Source organism: Oncorhynchus mykiss, chromosome 7, assembly GCF_057628025.1.
Source record: "Oncorhynchus mykiss isolate SJ-2025 chromosome 7, ASM5762802v1, whole genome shotgun sequence".
Classification (NCBI taxonomy): domain Eukaryota; kingdom Metazoa; phylum Chordata; class Actinopteri; order Salmoniformes; family Salmonidae; genus Oncorhynchus; species Oncorhynchus mykiss.
Window position 1 is genome coordinate 36,984,843 of NC_143028.1, and position 14,917 is coordinate 36,999,759.

A 14,917-nucleotide genomic window follows, 5' to 3' on the forward strand; every position below is an offset into this window, starting at 1 on the left:
AGCCATTTCACAACGGTCACACCAGCCTAATCTCGGGAGTTGATAGGCTTGAAGTCATAAACAGCTCAATGCTTGAAGCACAGCGAAGAGCTTCTGGCAAATGCACGAAAGTGTTGTTTGAATGAATGCTTACGAGCCTGCTGCTGCCTACCACCGCTCAGTCAGACTGCTCTATCAAATATCAAATCACAGACTTAATTATAACACAATAACACACAGAAATACGAGCCTTAAGTCATTAACATGGTCAAATCCGGAAACTATCATTTTGAAAACAAAACGTTTATTCTTTCAATATGGAACCGTTCTGTCTAACGGGTGGCATCCCTATGTCTAAATATTGCTGTTACACTGTACAACCTTCAATGTTATGTCATAATTATGTACAATTCTGGCAAATTAATTACAGTCTTTGTTAGGAATAATATACATATATACACGGAACGCAAGAGAAGTGACACAATTTCCCTAGTGAAAAGAAATTCATGTTAGCAGGCAATATTAACTAAATATGCAGATTTAAAAATATATACTTGTGTTTTGATTTTTTTTAAAGGCATTGATGTTTATGGTTAGCTACACATTGGTGCAACGACAGTGCATTTTTCGCGAATGCTCTTGTTAAATCATCACCCGTTTGGCGAAGTAGGCTGTGATTCGATGAGAAATTAACAGACACCGCATCGATTATATGCCAAGCAGGACACGCTAGATTAACTAGTAATACCATCAAGCATGTGTAGTTAACTAGTGATTATGTTAAGATTGACTGTTTTTATAAGATGCGTTTAATGCTAGCTAGCAACTTACCTTGGCTTCTTGCTGCACTCGCGTAACAGGTAGTCAGCCTGCTATGCAGGCTTCTCGTGGAGTGCAATGTAAGGCAGGTGGTTAGAGCGTTGGACTAGTAACCGGAAGGTTGCAAGATTGAATCCCCTAGCTGACAAGGTAAAAATCTGTCGTTCTGAACAAGGCAGTTAACCCACTGTTCCTAGGCCGTCATTGAAAATAATAATTTGTTTTTAACTGACTTGCCTAATAAAATAAAGGTTTTAAAAAAACGATTGTTATGAAAATTTGAAATCGGCCATTCCGATTAATCGGTCGACCTCTAGTACACACCTGTCTATATCAGGTCCCACAGTTGACAGTGCATGTCAGAGCAAAAACTAAGCCATGAGGTCGAAGGAATTGTCCATAGTGCTCCGAGACAGGATTGTGTCGAGGCACAGATCTGGGGAATGGTACCAAAAATGTCTGCAGCATTGAAGGACTCCAAGAACAAAGTGGCCTCCATCATTCTTAAATGGAAAAAGTCTGGAACCACCAAGACTCTTCCTAGAGCTGTCCGTCTGGCCAAACTGAGCAATTGAGGGAGAAGGGTCTTGGTCAGGGAGGTGACCAAGAACCTGATGTTCACTCTGACGGAGCTCCAGAGTTCCTCTGTGGAGATGGAAAAACTTTCCAGAAGAACAACCATCTCTGCAGCACTCCACCAATCAGGCCTTTATGGTAGAGTGGCCAAAAGGAAGCCACTCCTCAGTAAATGGCACATGACAGCCCACTTGGAGTTTGCCAAAAGGCACCTAAAGAACCTAGACCATGAGAAACAAGATTCTCTGGTCTGATGAAACCAAGATTGAACACTTTGGCCTGAATGCCAAGCGTCACGTCTGGAGGAAACCTGGCACAATCCCTACGGTGAAGCATGGTGGTGAAGTTTTTCAGCGGCAGGAACTGGGAGACTAGTCAGAATCGAGGGACAAATGAATGGAGCAAAGTACAGAGAGATTCTTGATCAAAATCTGCTCCAGAGCGCTCAGGACCTCAGAATGGGGTGATAGTTCTCCTTCCAACAGGACAGCGACCCTAAGCACACAGCCAAGACAACGCAGGAGTGGCTTCAGGACTAGTCTCTGAATGTCCTTGAGTAGCCCAGCCAGAGCCTGGACTTGAACCATATCGAACATCTCTGGAGGGACCTGAAAATAGCTGTGCATCGACGCTCCCCATCCAAGCTGACAGAGCTTGAGAGGATCTGCAGAGAAGAATAGGAGAAACTAGACAAATACAGTTGTGCCAAGCTTGTAGCAACATACCCGAGAAGACTTTAGGCTGTAATCACTGCCAAAGGTTCTTCAACAAAGTGCTGAGTAAAGGGACTGAATAATTACAGTATGTTCATTTTATAGTTTTTTCTTTGTAATAAATGTACAAACATTTCAAAAAAATAGTTTTTCTTTGTGTGTAGATTTATGGGGAAAAATAACTGTTTAATCCATTTCAGAATAAGGCTGTGTCACGTTCTGACCATAGTTTTGTTATTTTATTATTTGTTTTAGTATGGTCAGGGTGTGAGTTGGGGTGGGCAGTCTATCTTTGTTTTTCTATGTGGGTTTTTGTGTTCGGCCAATTATGGTTCTCAATCAGAGGCAGGTGTCGTTAGTTGTCTCTGATTGAGAATCATACTTAGGTAGCCAGGGTTTCACTTTTGAGTGGTGGGTGTTTGTTTCCGTGTGAGTGTTTGTTGCCACAACGGTACTGTTTCGTTCATGTTCACATTTATTGTTTTGTATTTCATAGTGTTCAGTTTATGTCTTAAAATAAACGTTATGGACACTTACCACGCTGCGCATTGGTCCTCCGATCCTTCTCGCTACTCCTCCTCAGAAGAGGAGGAGGAATGACGTTACAGGCTGTAACGTAACAAAATGTGGAAAAAGTCAAGGGGTCTGAATACTTTCCAAATGCAATGTATATCTTTACATACCCCATAAATTCAAGCCATGTTTTTAACCATAACGCATCAAGCCCTTCACAGAAATTGATAGCTTATAGCCTAAGGAGTGCATGGTGTATCTTGAAAAATTAAAGGAGAGCCGTACACTCTAGGAGCTCAGATGCAATAATTTAATATCCAACGTTTTGACAGAAAAGCTGTCTTCATCAGGGTTTTGCATCTGCCGAACAAGTAAACCTAGACCCACACAATATATGCAAAGTATTTGGACACGACTTCAAATGAGTGGATTTGGCTATTTCAGCCACACACCGTTGCTGACAGGTGTATAAAATCGAGCACACAGCCATTGAATCTCCATAGACAAACATTGGCAGTAGGATGGCCATACTGAAGAGCTCACCGTCATAGGATGCCACCATTCCAACAAGTCAGTTTGTCAAATTTTCTGACCTGATAGAGATGCCCAGGTCAACTGTAAGTTCTGACATTATGAAGTGGAACCTTTTGGAGCAACAACGGCTCAGCCGCGAAGTGATAGGCCACACAAGCTCACAGGACGGGAGTGCTGAAAAGCACAGCTCATAAAAATTGTCTGTCCTCGGTTGCAACAATCATTAGCGAGTTCCAAATTGCCTCTGGAAGCAATGTCAGAACAAGAACTCTGGGGTGATGAATCACGCTTCACCATCCTAGCATTTGCCAGGAGAACGCTACCTGCCAGAATGCATAGTGCCAACTGTAAAGTTTGGTGAAGGATGAATAATGGTCTGGGGCTGTTTTTCATGGTTCTGGCTAGGCCCCTTAGTTCCAGTGAAGGGAAATCTTAAAGGTACAGCATACAATGACATTCTAGATTATTCTGTGCTTCTAACTTTGTGGCAACAGTTTGGGGAAGGCCCTTTCATGTTTCAGCATGGCAATGCCGCGTGCACAAGGAAAGGTCCATACAGAAATGGTTTGTCAAGATCGGTGTGGAAGAACTTGACTGAACTGCACAGAGCTCTGACCTTAACCCCATTGAACACCTTTGGGATGAATTGGGACGCCGACTGCGAGCAAGGCCTAATCACCCATCATCTGTGATCGACCTCAGTCATGCTCTTGTAGCTGAATGGAAGCAAGTCCCCACAGCAGTGTTCGAACATCTAGTGGAAAGCCTTCCCAGATGAGAGGAGGATGTTATAACAGCAAAGGCGGGACCAACTACATATTAATGCCCATGATTTTGGAATGAGATGTTTGATGAGCTGGTATCTTTTGTTTGACGAGTTGGTATCTTTACTTTTACTCAAGTTAAAGTAAAGATACCTAAATAGAAAATAACTGCCAAAGGTGCTTCAACAAAAGACTGAGTAAAGAGTTTGAATACTTAAGTACATTTTTATTTTATAAAGAAATGTCTAAAAAAATGTTTTTGCTTTGTCATAATGTGTTAGGATTGATGAGGGGGAAAAAATAACTATTGAATCAATTTTAGAATAAAGCTGTAACGTAAACAAATGCGGAAAAAGTCAAGGGGACTGAATACTTTCCGAATGCACTGTATATGTATTACATTGATGGAAGCTACAATCTACCTGCAATATTGAAGCTGATCTACCCACCAAAAAATGATTATAATTCAACCTCACCTGGGATTTGAATTCAGAACCTCTCGATTTAAGATACACTGACCTTTCTACTGCACAACAAAGACTATAGCATTTGCATACACAAAACCTATAATACACCTCTGCGCTTAGCAAAAGAGTACCATCTGTACAGCTATTTTAGTTATCAGTTATTCTATTTTCTCATCATTAATTGAATTGACTTATTTCAGCAATTGTAGGGTTTTCTGCATAGTTGCCTAATGTTGGTGGGGCATATTATTCTGCTTTAATGTTACTCCTGAATCACTATTATAAATATAATAGTTTTGCTTGAATGTATTTTGAAAAAAAGCTGAGATTTGTGTGTCAGTCAGAAAACCGGTGGTGGCCCATGGAGACGACATCATTGGGCTCAGCTCTGGGTAAGAAACCTGGGCCTAGGGTGCCTCCCGAGTGGCGCAGCGGTCTAAGTCACTGCATCGCAGTGTTGAAACGTCACGACCGGGAAACATCGTGACCGGGAGTCCCATAGGACGCCGCACAATTTCCCCAGCATCGTCCGGGTTAAGGGAGGGTTTGGCCTTGAGGGCTTTACTTGGCTCATCGCACTCTAGCGACTCCTTGTGGCGGGCCAGGCGCCTGCAGGCTGACCTCATTTTCAGTTGAACAGTGTTTCCCCCGACACATTGGTGCGGCTGGCTGGTTTGGCGGGTCTTGTTTCAGAGGACGTATGACTCGATCTTCACCTCTCCCGAGTCCGTTGGGGAGTTGCAGCAAGGAGACAAGATCGTAGTCATGAAATTGGGGAGAAAAAGGTGGGTAACAATGACAAATAAAGAAACCTGGGCCTCCCTGAATGACCGAGAGATGTCTCATTGTGGCTTCTTAATGATAACAAAAAATAATAAGCCTGGCCTACATTATTTGATGAATGCATTGTTGATGACTGACTTATGCGACTTAGTCATTCTTGGTAACACTATGCTTTGTGAGCTACTGTATACATACCATCTTTGACATGCATATGTACACACATGGGCTTCAGTGGTTTTAAGATCTCACACATCTGCCTGTAACCTAGAAACCAGACAGCTTGTGTCAGTGTTAGGAAAAACAAAGAGAAGAGGGTGGTCTGGTGGGGGTAAACTTGTGGAACAGAGTTGATGTCACGGCTGTGTGGTGGTGGTGAAAAGGTACACTGGGTTGATTGAGGTCATATGGGGTCAGAGTTCAATAAGGGGCAATGGAAAGTAGTCTAGATCCGGGTTCCCCAATATCTTTTTCATGTTGGACATAAAAGTGATTTTCATTTGGGGAATCTGTTCCAAAATGTTCCCACGCATAGTAGAGAGATGTACAGTATGTGCTAGTACACAAAGTAAGCCAGGTTTGAAATGTTTTAGTCAAATATGATATCTGTTTGAGCTTCTTGTGGTCAATTTGTAGCCTACAAATGATTTGTAATTAGGTTCTGGCCCTTTGACCATCCGCTTAAGAAAAAAATCAGCCCACGGCTTAATCCAGTTGATGATCCCTGGTCTAGGTTTAGCAACAGTTTGCCACATCCATTTCTGTCCTATTCCCAAGAGTATTTTGTCGATCATGACACAACAGATCCGTGAATGAATCTTATGTTGTACTCTTAAGGTGTCATCCAGATACAACTCCCGTTGGCTTGTTATACAAGGCATCCCTCAAGTGTGTTATATAGCTAATGTAGTCATGGTGACATGGCTCTTTTGGGACACCACAGGCAGTAGGGAGGGAGGCAGGGTGTGTATGTAGATTCAGTGACTTTCACAGGTGAACACATATCACTCCACATGGGCGCAGATGCTCTGACAAAACACACGGGGGCTGAACCCAGCATGGCCTGCTCTCTGCTGTCACTGCCTCATTGGGGGGTTGGAGGGGGTGGGGGTGGGGGTTCTTGGGGGAGGATGGGGACATGAGCCCAGGGGAGGGGGAGAAGGAGGGTGAGCCCTGGAATCATTCGTGTGTCAGCAGCCTTCTCCGTGGTGGGGGCTGTCAGGCAGACATGATGCTCTTAGCAGGCAGGTGTCCCTCTCTCTCTATTGTGAACTGAGGGTGAACCGAGTGTTAGGTTGGAAACTCCCAATGCTCCATTAATATTACAGATGTGTCGTCGCTCCTCACTAGATGACAGACCCGAGCAACGTTCATAGAGCACTGTGGGGACGTCACTGCTCGGGGAGACAGAGCCCTCCCCTACCTGCATGGGAGAGGATGAGAAGAAGGGAGGAAAAGAGGGGGAGTGGAGGACAACAGATGAGCTGTGGAGAGGGAGAAGACCAAGTTGGCCTACAACCTACAACTAAGATACTTTGAAGCTAATTTTCTTGATACATTTAAAGCGTAGAAGGAAATGAGCCCATTTACAGTACAACCGGCTTTTCTGGGCATAATTCAGGGCTATTCCTCCAGTGAACAAAACAAATCCTCCCCCATGTAATAATTACAAGCCATCACTAGGCGGTTTCCTGCCATCTCTAGGCGGCTTCCTGCCATCACTAGGAGAATTGCCCCCGGTTACATGACCCTGCACCTTAGGGGCTGCTGCCCCATATACATAGATTTGAAATCACTGGCCACGTTAATAATGGAACACTAGTCACTTTAATAATGTTTACATATTTTTGCTTTACTCATCTCATATGTATGTATTGTATTCTATTCTACTGTATTTAGTCTATACCACTCCGACGTTGCTCATCCTAATGTTTACATATTCCTTCATTCCATTCTTTTACTTTTAGGTTGTGTGTATTGTTGTGAATTGTTAGATATTACTGCACTGTTGGAGCTAGAAACACAAGCATTTCGCTACCCACGCAATATCATCTGCTAAACATGTGTATGTGAGAAATACAATTGATTTGATGCGTGTGGCGCAGCATTCTAAGGCACTGCATCTCAGTGTTAGAGGCGTCACTACAGACCCTGGTTCAATTCCAGGCTGTATCACAACCGGCAGTGATTGGGAGTCCCATAGGGCGGCGCACAGTTGGCCCAGCACTGTCCGGGTTAGGGTTTGGCCGGGGTAGGCTGTCATTGTAAATAATCATTTGTTCTTAACTGACTTGCTTAGTTAAATAAATGAAACGTTTGAAGGCAGTGGGAAAGCCTGGATGTCAAAACCCTCTAGGGTCAGGATTAGCACTTCCAGGCTTGTGAAGTATGTTGCACTACTACTATGACGGGCAGACTCTTTTACCTGACTACTCTACTAATGAGAAGCGACAGTTAAAGATGTGGCTGATTTCCTTCATGGCACCAGCAGTCGATTTGCATTAGCAGGAATCACAGATGATTAAAAGAGCATCAGAGAGTGGGATTACCCTAAGTGACAGCCAAATGAGGGAAACATGAATGGGGTGACAACCTGTGAAAAATGACAGCTTGATTACCTAATCAGTCACTCCCTATTGATGTTGATGGTGCAACCGCATGTAAGCCCTCTATAACAGTGTAATGAAAGAAAGATTCCGATTCAGGTAGTTAACTGGTAAACCACCAAGATTCACAGTGAATTAATTAGAACATTCAGTATCAGTATATTTAAAGGCCCAATGCAGTCAAAATGTAATTGTTGTTTATATTTCCACACTATGCGGTTGGAATAATACTGTGAAAGTGTGAATATGATCATAATGCCCTTTTAGTGTAAGAGCTGTTTGAAAAGACAGGCTGGAATTTTGGCCTGCCTGGTGTTTTGGCCTGCCTGGTGTTTTGGCCTGTCTGGTGTTTTGGCCTGTCTGGTGTTTTGGCCTGCCTGGTGTTTTGGCCTGCCTGGTGTTTTGGCCTGCCTGGTGACATCACCATGCACTGAATTAGTTAACCTTTTACTGCAGTGGGCTAAATCAGGGTCACACAGAGTGATTCTTGGTAGTCTTAAACAAATCTACTTTGAAACAAAAGTATACAGCTCACACACATGGTTATAGGCTTAAAAAAGCAAGACATCTGTACCATGTCAGATATAGAGTTGAAATGTATTCAATTTTGAGTTCGTGTCCCAATATTACACTTTATATACATCACAAACGACTGAACTATAACAAAATGTTTGACATAGAAACACCAGATTTTCATTTGGGTTTATTGAAATAATCTTTATTAATGATGAAATGATGAAGAATATGAATACCATTCCACCCATGATGCCAAAGAGGGCGCTTTTGGTCAATGACTGCAGGAAAGGCCTACTAGACCAATAAGAAATAGAGTTCCAAACCTTTCTTGAGAAATGTATCTTCGCTTGTTTCTCTTTGACCCTTACTTAATTGTTACCAGAAATGATTTGATATTGAGATTAAAACGGTTGCATTTGACCTTTAAGGGATAATTTACAGTAGAGTAGTGTACACATTTACAACTAAAATCCACATCATCTGGAAAAGTGCTAAATCCAATTCATTATTTATTCACACCAATTCTGATATGTTTACACTCAAGAAACACAGTCAAATATCATACGGTATTTTTTAAATCCCTGACTTAATCTTATACGGGCCCTCGTCAGACACCTAATCAGATTTCAGCATTTTGAGCTCCGACTTGATTGCTTCAAGCCAAGGTACAGATTTTGAGTCTCGTCTTGTACTCCCCAATGCACCAGGCACATTTGTAAGATGTGGATTAAACAAACTCTCATTAGCTATGTACACAGACTTTTTCCTCCTGCACCAAATGTCTGTTATGATGATGAGCAGAGCTCCATGGAAGTCCTTTCATTGCTTAGAGGTGTTTAAGCTCTTCCCATCCGCCTGTAATCATTCCAAACAATATTCCTTCTCCCCATGTCACTGACACCTCATATGATGAAATCCCACAGGAGAACCAGGGAGGCTGCCAACTCTCTTGGAGATTCTATAATAAAGAGACAAGACGCAGTTGCTCTGTGATGTGCCGAAGAGACAGGGCTTCAGTGACTGTGTAGGTAGCAGACTACATTCTCTTTGTGATACTGGTTGATATCATGGAATATTGGGTGGCCCCCGACTCCTTTGCACTTTATGAGATTACTAGGTTTCTACTCCCTCTATCCCTCCCTCCCTCTTTCTCCTCTCTCCCTCCCTCTCTTCTTTCAATCTTGAAGACTATGTTAAGTGCAGTTTCCTGACCATCAAAGGCCACCGGATGTCATTGTTAGGGTAATGGCATCTGCTGAGTCCTGATCATACCATCCAATCCAGAGGGGACCCCTACTGTGCCCCTACTGTTTTAAGGAAGGGATTAGTAAAGTTGGTGTGATTACTTGTGCTTTGTATCTTCCCTCATCAATTAGTAAACTCCTCTTTTATCCTCTCTTTTTGTGCAGGAAGCTGCAGTCTCCCCCACCCCTCTTTCACAGGCCAATCTCAAACCCTGGGGGTGTTTACTCACACTATCCTGGAAGAGCTGACCCGGAACATGTTAATGAAAGGCCCCTGGATGTAATTATTCTCAACTAAATGCTTGGTTTCACAGCTAAATTCATGGGTCAAATCAAAAATGTAATAAAATGTTAATGGTCGCATATACACTACTGGTCAAAGTTTTAGAACACCGACACATTCCAGGGTTTTTCCTTATATTTGCTATTTTCCACGTTGTAGAATAATAGGGAAGACATCACTCTTTGAAATGACATATGTCAAATCATGCAGTAACCAAAAAGTGTTAAACAAATCAAAATATATTTGAGATTCTTCAAATAGCCACATTTTGCCTTGATGACACCTTTGCAAAATCTTGGCGTTCTCTCAACCAGCTTCATGAGGTGGAATGAAAAAATCTCAAATAAGCAACGAGAAACGACAGTCCATCGTTACATGAAGGTCAATCAATACGGAAAATTTCAAGAAAATAGGGAACATTTCCTCAAGTGCAGTAGCAAAAACCATCAAGTGCAGTGATAAAACTGGCTCTCATGAGGACCGCCACAGGAATGGAAACCCCAGAGTTACCTCTGCTGCAGATGATAAGTTCATTTGAGTTACCAGCCTCAGAAATTGCAGCCCAAATCAATTTAACAGACACATCTCAACAGTTCAGATGAGACTGTGTGAATTTTATTTTTATTTTATTTGACCTTTATCAGGCCTTCATGGTTGAATTGCTGAAAATAAATCACTACTAAAGGACACCAAAAATAAGAAGAAACTTGCTTGGGCCAAGAAGCACGATCAATGGACATTAGACTGGTGGAAATTTGTCCTTTGGTCTGGAGTCCAAGTTGGAGATATTTGGTTCCAACCACTGTGTTTTTGTGAGACGTGGTGTGGGTGAACGGATGATCTCTGCATTTCCCACCGTAAAGCATGGAGTAGGAGGTGTTATGGTGTGGAGGTGCTTTGCTGGTGACACTGTCTGTGATTTATTTAGAATTCAAGACACACTTTTTTTAAAATTTAACTGGGCAAGTCAGTTAAGAACAAATTCTTATTTTCAATGACGGCCTAGGAACAGTGGGTTAAGTGCCTTGTTCAAAGGCAGAATGACAGATTTTTACCTTGTCAGCTCTAGGATTCAATCTTGCAACCTTTTGGTTATTAGTCCAACGCTCTAACCACTAGGCTACCTGTCGACTTAACCAGCATGGCTACCACAGCATTCTGCAGCGATACACCATCCCATCTGGTTTGTGCTTAATCCCACTATCATTTGTTTTTCAACAGGACAATGGCCCAACACACCTCCAGGCTGTGTAAGGGCTATTTGACCAAGAAGGAGAGTGATGGAGTGCTGCATCAGATGACCTGAACTCTACAATCCCCCAACCTCAAACAAATTGAGATGGTTTGGGATGAGTCGGACCGCAGAGTGAAAGGAAAGCAGCCAACAAGTGCTCAGCATATGTGGGAACTCCCATCAAGACTGTTGGAAAAGCATTCCAGGTGAAGCTGGTTGAGAGAATGCAGAGAGTGTGCAAAGCTGTCATCAAGGCAAAGGGTGGCTATTTGAAGAATATCAAATATCAAATATATTTTGATTTGTTTAACACTTTTTTGGGTTACTACATGATTCCATATGTGTTATGTCATAGTTTTGATGTCTTCACTATTAGTCTACATTGTAGAAAAGAGTAAAAAATACATTAAAACCCTTGAATGAGTAGGTGTTCTAAAGCTTTTGACCAGTAGTGTACATATTTTGCATATGTTAATACAGGTGTAGCGAAATAACAATAAAAAACAATACACGCAAACCCCAAAATTTAAATAAAGTAAATAAGAAACATTCAACAACAAAAAATCTGAGCATATGATGTCAGAAATAAAAAATACAGCAAAGTTGGCTAGGAGCTAGGAACAGGGGGACCATGTCTGTCAGCGTGACTCAAAAACATGATTTTTTGTGTGGGTGTGATTTGTAACAGCATTGGAATTGTATTTTTGCGCAACTTTTGGTAAAGTAATTTGTGTTATTTAATCCGTTCCACATTTGTAAAGTATTCCATCGCAGAGGCAAATATGTTTCTAACCATGTCCCTACCCATGACTCAGGCTAGATGGGGTGGCTGGGGGGAAGGTAAGAGGCGCGTTTCAGATCAGATTGACCCTTGTTCTGAGAACCCCTGGAGGAAAGCCTCAGCAGGACACTCTGGGACAGATCGAATTCCTAAGCCCTAAAAAATGTCACAATCCCTCAGAAAGGTAACGGTAACACGTCACCCACTGCCGAGTACCTCTGACCTCCCAGTCAGACACTTAGAACACACCATTTTTCATTGGCTAGGACCCCGCAGCACTCTTTTCCTTTTCTCAGTTAGGGTGCCGTGCACAGTTTTCTCATCTCCTTCCCACTTTGGCTTTTACAAAGTAAGCCTCACAGAGATCCAACTTCAATAGAAGCCGAGACACTAAAATACAGTTGTCTACTAGGCGAAGTATTACGATTCTTACGGAGCTATGCTGTCTCCAGACCCAAAGGCTAGTCAGAAGACAGTACATCTGTGTTGGCTCTCTTCAGTAGCTATCTAGCACACTGGATACGGGGGTGGCAGTCCCCTCTGTTGATTCTAGCATCCTGGTAGCGGTCAAAGCTTTATAGCTCACTGTTGCCTACCCATGCCCTTTCTCATTTCAGAAATATGCGGCATGACAGGCTGAAACGTTTCTAAGTGATTGTAAGGTTTCATAAAGGTTTCAAAGTGTCCTGCTCCATAACAGGCTTATCGTAGAGTCCAATGACGTACCATAAAATGAGACATGAAATCAACATTACATGCCAAGCTCTAAAGTCATTTTTTAGAATATCCTTATGTAGGCATTACGAGAGGGCATTCAAAAAGTGTGTACAGTATTCCTCTCACCCCTCTAAATAGGCAGGCTGTGCCCTGCCAGGCGCCTGCCTATAACTCCACACTCTCAGCTGCTGCAGATGACAATTCTAATAACCAGAGATTTAGATATGATTCAAATGGATTCTGGATTAAGTCGTCTGAGCAGTGTAAAAAGGATGCCAAAGAACCTTGTGAATCTTGATCTGATCATGGAGTTGGGTGTAGGTTAGGTAGGTGGTTAGGAAAGCCCAGCTTGACATACAGGCACTGACTGGACTGACCCACCTGCTACTGCCACCCACTATGTCCCTGTCCTGGGTCCTGGGCATCCTGCCACTGATCTAATGTTGGAGACATGCTCTCTTAGGAATGGCGTGATACACATGCTTACATGTCCTTGTCCTCTAAGAGAGGGGGAGGAATGGGGAGACGCAAACCTTGTCAGCGACGTCGCCAAATTGCATTAAAAATAGTTATAATCTTTCTTTTTTTTTGTAGCCATAGTTGTAACAATGGTACTAAGCAGGGGGCTGAGAGAGAGTCGCTAACACGGGCGTTTGATCATAAGAGAGTGTAATTTATGTTACAAGACTTGGACACGGCACGCATGTTCGACTTTCAGCAGAGTGTTTGGATTGTGGGGGCTCATAAAAATACCAGCACCAAGTGAAAGGACATAGGAACACGGAGCTATGCTAAGCTATAGGGAGGCTAAGCAGCGGGACACTACACGAAGCCAGGGGATTGGGCTAAAGCTTTTACCCCGTATCCATCTTCTACTAAATCTGTACATAATCAGGTGGAATGCCTTTTCAACTGTGAGCATGACAATAAAATAAGAAGGCAATCAATCAAAATAAGGATATTAGAGTTGATATGTCGGTATGTTTTTCTGTGATTGGCAGGGATGATGGGGGAGGAAGAGTGGCTCCTATGAGAGTGTGTCTGGACCCACTTGGTATGCTGTGTGCTCTCCTGGGGGGAGCCTCTGTACTAATCCACTCTGCAGATGACTGACATCTCGCTGTCCATCAAAATGTGACCTGGGGCCCTCTTTTAATGAGATCCCTTCCACATGACGGGTGCCACTTCTCTCCCAGTGCTCTGTCGTGTCTGTCTTTCTGTCCGTCTGTCTGTCTAATCACTGTATCTATTCTAATCAATTTCATATCTACATGCATGTGTTGTTGCTTTATGTGCAGTGGGTGTGTGGGGTCAGGGGCGGATTGGCCATTCGCCAATTCTGGCAAATGCCAGATGGGCTGGCCATTTTTGGGGGGTTGAATGGGTTGGTTGAAATTGACACAAACACATAAAAATAAAATACAAAGTAAAATGTGACATGACTGGTGCCCCATGGGCCATTTAAGATTTTTTTTGCAATTTTTCTGTTATACTTCCAAAGATATTCAAGCAATTTCATTTGTTATAAGATCATAACACATTTGCCTCTCGAGTGCTTGGGTGGAAAGGAGAGTGGCTCGCTCATTACAGCAACAGGCACAGGGGCAGGGCACACACTTTCATTAAAGGAATCACTTCACTGTTTGACCAAATTATGATTTTGGCAACCCCCCCCCCCCCCCCCCCCCCCCCCACAAATATTAAAGTTTGTGATGGTGTGTGGTGATTTGACCAAAATCATGGTTTGTGCCCCTCTGCTGAGATGGGCTGGCCTGGATTTCTGATAGGCCGAGCTGAGGTCACCCAAACTCACATTCAAAATCAAACGCGGCATCAGCAACGAGACCTGCTCTGACTCTAGACAGCCAAGATCATGTACTGTAAAATATGGAAAGGGTACCTAAAAACGTAGAAAGAGCACATTCTACATTGTCACCTCACCAAACCGTCGTATTTGTTGGGGTGGCTAAAACCAAACCATGATTTGGTCAAACAGTAAAGTGCATTATCCTCATGAATCCTGTAATGAACATGTATGCACTGCCCGTGTGCCGGTTTCGCTGCTGCTGTAATGAGCGAGCCACTCACCTCTCCCCCCATGAGCTTGAGAGAAAAATGTGTTCTGGTCCTCCACTCTCAATATTTCACTCAGTAGCAACTTTTTTACAACCAAGATATTTGATATGGCTTTGAGATATGGAGCGGCGCGTGCTTTTGAAATGCGCAACGGCCATTATGAGGGCATAGGCCTATAGGTCTTATGGGTTGTAGCATACAACTGCAAAATGTATACAGTACATACAGTGGGGCAAAAAAGTATTTAGTCAGCCACCAATTGTGCAAGTTCTCCCACTTAAAAAGATGAGAGAGGCCTGTAATTTTCATCATAGG